At 28.5% G+C, this 11327-nt stretch overlaps 1 long non-coding RNA gene across 1 annotated transcript; it reads left to right on the plus strand.

Moving 5' to 3' along the window:
* The first annotated feature begins 1492 nt into the window (after positions 1-1492).
* On the plus strand, positions 1493-4849 carry LOC141661735 (uncharacterized). Its single transcript, XR_012550111.1, has 3 exons — positions 1493-3399; positions 3994-4087; positions 4485-4849. It is a non-coding gene; the product is annotated as an uncharacterized LOC141661735 (long non-coding RNA).
* Positions 4850-11327: the final 6478 nt, after the last annotated feature.

The following is an 11327-nucleotide window of genomic DNA, read 5'->3' on the forward strand; positions in this document are numbered from 1 at the left end:
ATCAACCTCATATTCAACCACATATATAACCTGTGTCCGTATTTTTACAAATATTTTCATAAAAAATAGTATTTTGGTAAATTTCCTTGAATCAAATGCTACAATATAGTAAAGATATAACTTTTATTTGTATAATTTAAAATATTAAAATAATTCAAAATATTTGTATAATATTTTCTTGATCAATGAATATTGCTTATCTAAATTTTTTTTTTTTTAAAAGGCTAGTTTTTTCAAGTGAAAAATGAAAAAAGATATATTTAATATATCATCGTAGTTTTAACAAATCTCGTGAGATCTTATATCAAATTTTGATATTTTTAAAACCGGGACAACTCCCAAAAACAATTACGCTGTCGGTGAATTTAGTAATTTTAATACAAATAATCAATTGATTTGATCCTATCAAGACCTCAAATACATTAATTTATATTAAGATAAGATATTAAAATATTTCACATTATTGATAAGATATTCTCTGCGAGCTTGTAATTTAAATTTACTAAATGTAGAATGTGACGATATTTTTCGGCCGGGTCATGTAGTCAAATTTTGAGTATTTTTTTAACAATAAGCCAAGTTTTGATTTCAAATTCGAAATAAACTAAAATGCATTGACTCATTCGAACTATCTAAATATGTAATAATAAAATAGATTATTTACATATAAGCGATTCTATTTTTAATATATTTTTAAAAAAATTATATGTGTGCATTTTAATTACTTTTTATAATAAAAAATATGTTAAAAATATATAAGATATATTTTCAAACTAAAAAATGATTAATAAATAAGATAATAATTCATTTATGTACTATGACTAACTTTATATCTGAAATTAAGTTCTTTAAAATTAACTGTTCAAATATTCAATTAACGATCAATTTTTTTGGAATTCAAGTAACTACCTTTAAAGTTAAATAAAATATTCATTTAGCACACTTCCATATTATATGTATGATAAAAAGGACATGTGGTGTAGTTGTATGAGGTTGCATATATGAATGATATAGTTTGGGTTCAATTCCCGCAAATCACATCTTTTATATTTGCTTGATAAAACGATCCATACCTAGCTTGTCCTAAATTAGATTCCAGGAGGTACCATTACAACTAAAACAATCAAGAGAAGGCAAGCTATCTTCACAAAGAAGAAACATAGTATAATTTTTCTTTGATGGTATTTTGCAATCAATTAGAATAAAGGTCCAATGTATCCCACTAATATTGTCATCTTGTGACCTTGTACATATTGATTATCGCATTCGTTGGTATAAACTTCTTCCAGGAGAGTAGAAATTCACTAGAACCAGGCCACTACTCTGGAAGAGCTACAAATTAATCTCGACTATAATTTTAATGTATCATTACAGATATTGTTAAATATATGATCCTATTGGGGTCTTCCTCTAACACCTTAAGATTTTAGATGAGCTGATTACTTAACATGGTATCAGAGCTTAGGCTGGCGGGAGAACTAAGGTTCGATTCCCAGCCACCTTAAGGTTGGGTTAGCTAAGCTGTTCTTTCTGTGACACCCGAATCAAGTAAAAGATGTGGACCTTTGCTCATTATCAAATAAAATTAAATTTCAACATTTTTGGCGCAGAGACATATTTCAGAGCTGTCCATTACCAAAATGCCTCTTAGCTGTTCGATTAAATGCCTGAAAGAATATAGTAGTAATTAACTTAATTTAAATTTAGTAATGACACTATGAACGCCCTCATCACAACTAATTACAATCATTCAACAGTTTATTCTAGTACATATAATGTATAAGATCTAAGTTAGTTACAACCCTTTACTTTTTTGTGGTGCACACTGCATGGTAAGTACAACTCTCAGCCTCTAAATGGACATTAGCACCTTTTCGACGTCTATTATTATTATAAAATACGCTTTTACTGAATACAACACCTAAATGCACGGTCACATCTGCACCTGAGTCAATATGACATGTCTGTGAATATTGTACCTATTTTCTGCTTATACGTTGTAAACGGATTTTGTGGTTAAGGTTTTAGTTTCATTTTTTCCATTATCCAGTAGCTATTTTTAAGTGGAATGCATATTCGTGAGGACACTGGTTGTTCGGTTGACATCTTGTGATGGTAGATCTTCTCATTGATACAAGTACACAAGCTTTCTGTTTTATTGTAATCTATGAATTAGTTTGATGGATTCTTGTGATATATGGTAATCAACCATGGTTCAAAAGCATGAGTCATGGTTTTATTTAAGCTTTTTCCCAGAAGTGAGTGTAATAGTTCCACAATATGGTATAATTCGTTTTGTTGTTACTTGTTAACTAATATGATCACATAGCTTTAGAACTTGATTCGCGTAAACCTGAAAAAGGTTATTTCTTGCTAAGGATATGGTCAAGAGCGATGAGTTAAGAAAATCATAGGAATAAATCCCTCATAAGTGTTCAGGGAAATGACCGTTACGGATCCAAAGAACTAAAAATCTGATACAAATGAAACCACCGTTATTGATTTTTTTTTACTAATGTTTGATACAGAGAATATATAATTAGGGTCCAGGGAAACTACCTCTGCAATATAAAAGTGCCGGATTACTGGATTGTTGATGCATGTTGAAATATGTATAACCCAAGCACTGGTAAGTGGTAACCACAGTAATAAGTTATGACTAATGTAAGTGAGGAAACAAGGAGCGTACCCTATTTCCATACGCAAATATCTCAATTATTATTAACATAGAATATGATTAATCAAAACCAAAGGGAGGAAGATGTAAATAAATAAGTACCAAGCAAATACATAGAAAGTAAAAATCAGAAAAACTGATTATTCAATAGAATTTGGGGAAACTATTATTGCTATATAAAGCCACCAACTTACTGATCGTTGCCTATGTTCTGATACAGAGAATGTAACTTGTAACTTCATGTGTGTATATCTCAAAGAGAACCCAAGAATACTTTGTGATTAGTGTTTTTGGGTATTTTTTGTTTTTTGTTTGTTTTATAAGCTTATTATTAAATTTTGTGATTTGGGTAGTTTCAGAAACTGCAGATTTTCTTGTTTTATATGATTCTTGATAAATAATTAGTTAATGGGTAGTTCAGAGTTTTTTTTGATTTACTTTGTCATTTCTTTATGTGGGGAGTAGTTATTCTTTGTCTGATCAAGAAAAGGGTAGAATTATTGAATTGCCTGGGCAGCCGACAAATGTCGGTTTTGCTCAGTATTCTGGGTATGTGACTGTGAATCAGAAGGCTTGGAGGGCATTGTTTTACTGGCTTACTGAATCATCTGCAGAGCGTAATCCTGAGTCAAGGCCACTTGTGTTGTGGCACAAGGACACACACAAGATGTCTCCAAAATTCTGCAACTTGCTTGAAGTCCCTTGGGCACAACTACAATAAGGTAAGCATGTGCTCTATTGATCAACTGCAGAATGTGTTTATTAAACTGCATGTCTTTGGTGGTAAATAATTTTAGTTTTTTATATATCTGGTAATGCTACCAAATCACACATTAATTGAACTTTAGGAACTATTGATATATTTTAATAGATCACAGTAAATAGATTGCTAGTAGTGCACATAACAGCATTGTTGGAGAAATACAAAATCGTTCAACATATTTGTTCGCCGTAAGAATCTGATAATTCACTCTTTTGGTCATATGTGTATCTCTAGATCCTCCATTGAACGTATTTGTTATAAACTGATTAACTATATTTATGCATTATTGCATATTAAATAAGACATCAAAACAAGAAGGGAGTTTGTAGAAGGCCTCATCCAGAAAGTTCTGGCTGCTGCTTATCAATGGTAATTTCTTTTTCAAGGAAATTTTATCATTGGTAATTTCTTTTTCAAGGATTATAAATATCAGCGTATATCATTATGATACTCAAACTAGTCAGCTGCAATATTCTTTGTTTATTGTTAATCAATTTTATGTTATATATTACACTTTTAGTAATGTTTCCACATGCACCTTTAATATTTACAGGCTAATGAGCGAGCAGTACTAAGGCATTTCCAGTGGCCTGAGAAGAAAGCAGATGACATGAGAGAAGCTGTGATTGGAGAAGCTTGCACGTAAGGTATGCTCAAGCTGCAGTTTTTCATTTTCTGTTTCTCAGTTTGGTTGGTGCATGTAGCGATTGTAAGTTTCAAATGTGTCACAGTTTTTGGTATAACTCTTAACATGAAAAAAGAAATTATGGATTTGGGTGGAGAACTTGTACAAGATTATATCTAACCATAAACAGAAAGATTTGGGTGTACTTAATTTTTTTACAGTTGGTTGTTATAAACAACACATTAGCTTGCCTTGGACTTTATTAGAGTAGATGTCCCATGTCAGTTCAAAGAATTCCTTAAGCATAGTTATGTCAAGGCTGTGTTCTTACATACATAGTTAAATTCATGTTAATTAGATGATCACTCCAGTCTTGACCCAGAAAATGAAATTTTATTCTTGGTGTGGTTTAATTTCAGGGTCCTAATCCAGAAGAGAAACCACCAACAGCTGCATGGGAGTCTGGATATTTCTGCTGGGGCTTTCTATTTCCATCTTTTAACTATAATAATCTCTATACAGGAGTTTTCTGCGGTGAAGAATTACTAACATTGGCCCTTGATCCTCATCCGAGTTTCATACTCCATTATCCACTTGTACAGTAAAAGCCAATTATAAAGTTGGAGTCTTTGCACTAATTGCGGACTTAAAGTTTGTAATTTAGATGTTTGTATTTTAGTAAAAGCCAATTATGTGTAATTATGGTCATAATGTTTGATGTTTGTATTTTGGTGGATGTTTGGATGTAAACTTGTGCTAATATATTGGATGGTTGGATGTTAAAGAACCGGTGGTATAGTTAGTTAGAAAACCGATGGTATTAGATGTTTGTTGATGAAAATAAAATTGGCTATTGTGATATAGTTTTGGTTTATATGTATGCAAGAACAGGATTCATATACCAATCAAATCTAACAAATAAATGATGTCCTATAGAGGTTTGACATCAGCTTATTACATAGTAACTGATGTCTCTTACGAACAAAACATCAGTTTAGTATAAGATGATCGATGTTAAATTACATCTTTAACAACAGTTCAAAAGTTATCTTAAATACAAGCTTACATAGATGATGTCTAATATTTTAATTTACATCAGTTCATAAAATAACCGAAGTTAAAAATACTTATTTATAACATCCTATTTTTTATAAACGTTGTCTTTGTCTTTTTTTCTTTGTGTGTCATATGCTTAAATTGGTAGAAATTAAAAGATAAATTATTATTGAACTCGTGTTCATGTGTTAAAATGTAATATATTAGAAAAAAGACATCAGTTTCTAAGTTAGAACTGTTGTCTACTGGTATCTTAGACATCGGCCTAAAACCGATGTCTAAAACTCTGAACCTTTCTCTACACATGCAAAGACATCGCTTTTAAATTTTTTTAACATCGGTTCATAATCGATGTCCTTTGACCTGTTTCTTGTGTTTCAACGGATGACAGAGTAAGATTATCCGTTGAAAGCTACAAACATACTTAATTAAATCTACTAAGGTGTTTTGGTGAAATATCATCAAGCCTACAACATATTCCTAACATAACCATTATCTATTTATTAGCGAAAGTTGGATTTAGATGGTTGTGATTTATCCAATAAAGACATGAAATTCTCCATGAAAATAGGTGGAACAAATTGTTCAGAAGTTATGATGCTTTGTTTAATGTCTCTAAATTGCATGATGTTTGATTCGACGGAATCCAGTCTATTATTTATGGCTCATTGGGTATTATTATTAGTCATCTAGCCTAACTAATAATTAAATTTATAAATAGCACTTAATATATATTTTATTTATACATCCAATATATATCAATTTGGATATATATAATGGCTTAAGTACCTAAGCGCATAACTTTGATGGACGGTTATATATTTAATTAATACATCCAATATATATCTATTTGGATATATATAATGGCTTAAATACTTAAGCCCATAAATTGGATGGTGGTTATGGGTTTAGCCCATAAGGGTTGGTCACATTATTCCCTTTATATAATGAACCTTATGTTAGAACATAACGTTATGTTTTCTCATACTATTCAAAAAAATACATATACACCATCCTTACATATAGAGTAGAATAGTGAAGATCAAATCTCTCAAGTGCTCAAACTCTTCGCTCTCTCTCAAGATTCATCAATAGACTCTTTTGATTCAGGCACGCTTCCGTTATTAATCTATACTCATAGTTTTGATCGGGAGATGCATGTATATATATTATAATTAGGTCATATTTATATACATGATATAGTCTAATACATGATACCATAAAGTAGGCTTGATTATATTTTAGAAAACCCATTAATATTTGAGAGAGGTTATTGGTATTTTATAAGGTGCATCTTTCCTCTTGAGTAGTATATGATTGATTGGGAATGAAAATTATAATTACATTAATTCATGCTAGTAGGGATACTTAACTCTGTATATTTTTTGTTATCTGTTTAAAACAACATATTTGCTTTAGTATAATTTTAGTTAAACAATCTCTCAATTTTTATTGTGTATTTGCAAGTTAAATCAAGTCAAAAATTAGTAGTAATTGATAGTTTTGTCTCTGTAGGATCGACTTTGACTTACTCTACTACATCGTTCAAAGGATTTGTTAGCTATTATTATTTGCTAGGTATTATTATTGAAAAATTTAAAATTTTAAGTGTATATGACAAAAATTTATTCAAAATATCTTCTCTTTGTTGTCTGATATTTAGAAAATATTGACTTCTTTAAAATTCATGATGTAATTTTATTATAGAAATTTTATCGATTATATATCACACTAGATAGTATTTTATTCAGGTGTTAAGGAGGAACTTTCAACAAATCTTGTTATGTTTTTATCTGTTGGAAAACGTGTAACTACAAATATCTGAAGCCCGGAGAAATTCATGATGGCAGTGTCTCTAACTATAGATCATAGTAGGTATCTTGTTCAATTTGATTGTCCTGAACCAGGAGTAGAGTTTGTCCCGGTAATGGTTATTCTTCTTAGTTTTTTGGCTTCATTTTCCCTTTTGAAATTATGTTATCGTACACCCGCATAAATTGGTGTTTTATACATTTTTTAATGCAGCAACTTTCTACCAAAAAAAATTCATTATGAAAGAAAATAACAATGACTACCTCCCTATCAGGGCTTAAAATGTGTAAATATTCTCTAAAACACATCAAATACAAATTAATAACATTTCAGAAATTTAAAACATATTTTGTTAATTTCTGATTATACTGTCTACATTGTAGAAGTAAAAAACACTGCTTCTTTGTCTTTTTTCAAGAACTATATGATGGTGATATGGTGTACAATGATGGATTCTCCTTGAATTTATGATGTACTTTATTTCGCATAATTCCTAATTTCTCTGTGTTTTGTTAACACTGTCAAGAATTTTCTTTAATAAAGGGTAATCCTTAAAACCCTTTTTTATATTTATTTCACAGGTAGATTAATTAAATATTAGTTTCCATATAAGAATTATTTAATACCCTTTTTTTATCTTTTATCCCACTAAAATTGCAGAATTGTATAGAACGACAAAATTTACTAGTCGATATAGCTCAAATACTTGATTCTTCCATTACAAGTTTGCAACCTTACAACTCAAAGAACCTTCATATTTATGTTGATATACAGAAGTGCATGATCATGATATTAAATCAGTCTATGATGCTTGTACCAGCGAAACCAAACTTGATACCTGAGTCTTGTCTAATATTTCTCATAATTTAATGTATTTTTTGTTAGTGTAATGAGTTATATGATAAAGTGTATTATAAGTATATAGTGTTAACTTGCACTAATTTTATAGTTACAGTTTTGTTATTGAATGTAACAAGTTTTAGTTGTCGGTTATTCTCATGAATTTTATGGAATTGAACGTCGAGAATTAACACTTGTAAAATATTTGTTTGGCACTGAATCTGGAAACACCGCTATTTACTTGATGTACCTTGTTTATTTAATAACTCCGTGGTCATTTTACAAATCAGACAAATTTATTTCTTAATGATTAAAATACTGAATCATTAGTAATTTGAATCCTAAACAAATTATATTGTTTGGTAAATAATTTATCCTCTAAATGATATTGCCTAATTTATTTTACTCTTTTTAAGGGAATAATATCATTTAACAAATAATTTTAATCTTTAATTTGGAGACATAATATCATTAAATATTAAATATTGATATATTATTAAATTAAAATAAAAATATAACAAAAAACTAATTAAATTCAAATTAGTATTGGTGATATTCTAGTTGATTGTACACGGGAGATGATGTTGTTTTTGCCAGCGTTGCAAAGAGGCAGACCAAATATAAAATCATGAAGGATCAGGTATCTCAGTGCTTCAGCAATTTTTTTTATTAATAGTTAAGAAGTTTTCCAACCATTCAGGCAGAGAAAACCGAAGTCCAAACAATCTCAACGCTCAAGACAAGTCTATTAAGAAGGATTAAAAAGATTAAAAATGAAACAAATGACATTTCCCTCTGTCCTATTAATATTTGCCATCAATTTTAAAACGTGTATTTAGCAATCACTTAAAAGTTATCGAAGAACATGTATTTACCCCTATTTAGTTTAATCATCTTCTTGACCATATTTTTGGAACGGAGTTTGAATTTTTAAATTTAACTTAATCATGTCACTATGAAAATCCATATTCTGAAATTGACAATGTCGAATCCCGAACATTGAAATCATGCCAATATACTACAATACATTCGTTTATCGACGACTGTCTAATATTAGTCATTAGATATATTTTCATTTTTTTTCAAAGAACGGTTGTGCTCCCTCTAAAATTACCTTTTCAGATAAATTATCATTCTGATTTTCTCAATCAATTCTCACAACAATTGACGATGATCAAAAACCTCCACGCACAAACCACCCCAAAACCTGCACGCACACTATAATTTCTTGTTGAATTGAAATTGTAAGAATGATATTCGATTACTGTATCAAATCTATTATATATATAATATAACAACATGGGGGGTTTGATGAGCAATTTAATTAATATGACGAATATACCTTTACATTAATATACATTAAAGTTTATATAATATTTATTTCATTCTCATTTATTTATTAAAAAGTATTAATTATTGTCTAATTAATATGTGCATACATACATTAATACTTATAAATAAATATTAATATATACATACATGCATACATATATAGAATAAATATATATATATAATACATACATACATACATACATACATATATACATACATATATGCATACAAATATAGATGCACTCACATACACACATACATACACACATTGATACATACTCATAAATTCTTATTTGTCATCAATTTAATATCGTTCTCTAATACAATGAAATGACCAAATAATATATTAAAATACATTAAATAAAAATAAAATAAACCAATTATACACATATGTATGATTTATACTTCTTTATTAATATTTATGTGACATATATCATAACTCCACTTCATCTCATAGGTTGTTAACATCCGTGAGAGGTTTGTTGAACAAATTAATTCATATGACAATTATACTGCTACATTAATATCTATATAATATTTAATTCACCTCATCACTCATTTATTAAAAATTATCAATTATTGTATAATTAATATGTGCATACATATATACATACATACAAAAAATATATACATACATAAAAATTAATATAGTACAGGGACATACACACACATACATACTCGTATATTCTTTTTTGTCATCAATCTAACCACACCTCAAACATAATGAAATCACGAAATATTATATTAAATTCAACGAAATAAAAAACAAAATAAATTATTTATACAGATATGTACGATTTATATTCACTATTAATCACTTTATGACATATATCATATACTCCCACCGTCTCATAGGTTGTTAACATCGTTGTTAAACACAAAGATTAAAAAATGAATTATGTCGAAGAAGAATTAAGAAAGCGAAGGTAAATTTTGGAGCCATTGTAAAGATAATATGCTATTTTAGGAAACGTTAAAAATCTATTAGAACATCCCAAAATAGAAAGTTATTGGGACGGAGAGTATCATATGTCATTCAGTGAGTGAACTTACAGTACTGACATCAATTGCCTATATAGTATGACTCATCAATCACAGTTCTAACATAAACACATTAAATAATTAATAAACAAATTAATAATTATTTTATATTCAAAGTGATTGATATACATCAGGCACACATAATCACTTGTATTTATTTTACTTTCTAAGAATTAACATATTACAAATACCATTTAATTATGAAGTGGCCAACAATATATACTAACATAATTTATTACTTCCTACGAATGCACCATTGCAGACATACCTCAATCACTCGTGCTTATATGCATAAACAAATAAATTATTCATACATTAGATAACAACATAAATACATCATCAACAATTACAGCGAAAACAGTTTCAATTAGCACAATCTAGAGTATGTATGTGCATTGCACGGGCTATAGAGCTATAATACAATAACATAGGGGTTCAGTGAACAAATTTAATCATAAATACTCCATTTAATATACATAAAAATATTCATTTTAACCATTAGTTCACATTCATTATTACATATTTAATGTTTATATTTATTTAAACTCATTACTATATAACAAATTTAATTATTAATATTTTTATTAATATTTAATAAATATTCTCCAAACATTAGTACTTATATAAAATTTATTTCATACTTATTCTCATAATTAACACATTAATAGGTAAATCTATATCTAAGTCATTATTATATATTTGATCAAATCTTTAATATTACATTAATATTTATTTAATCTCATCGTTCATTTATTAAAGTCTATTATGTTGCATAATTAATATGAATATTTGTCTATAACTCATATTAAATAGTGATTAAAAATACACGCATGCATACTTTTATTTGTACATACATACATACAAACAAACACAAATACACAGACATACATACATACATAGATACATACATACATCAATGCATGCATGCATATATACATACATACATATATACATACGTATATATATACATACATACATACATACATACATACATACATACGTACATATATACATACATAGATACATACACACATATATACATACATGCATGCATACATACATACATATATTCATTCATATATACATACATACATGCATATATACATATATAATAACATTTTAGGTAATGATTTTTTTATTGTATTAAATAACTTTACCCAGCGATATAATTTTTTTCACTT

Source organism: Apium graveolens, chromosome 5 (assembly GCF_009905375.1).
Source record: "Apium graveolens cultivar Ventura chromosome 5, ASM990537v1, whole genome shotgun sequence".
NCBI lineage: Eukaryota > Viridiplantae > Streptophyta > Magnoliopsida > Apiales > Apiaceae > Apium > Apium graveolens.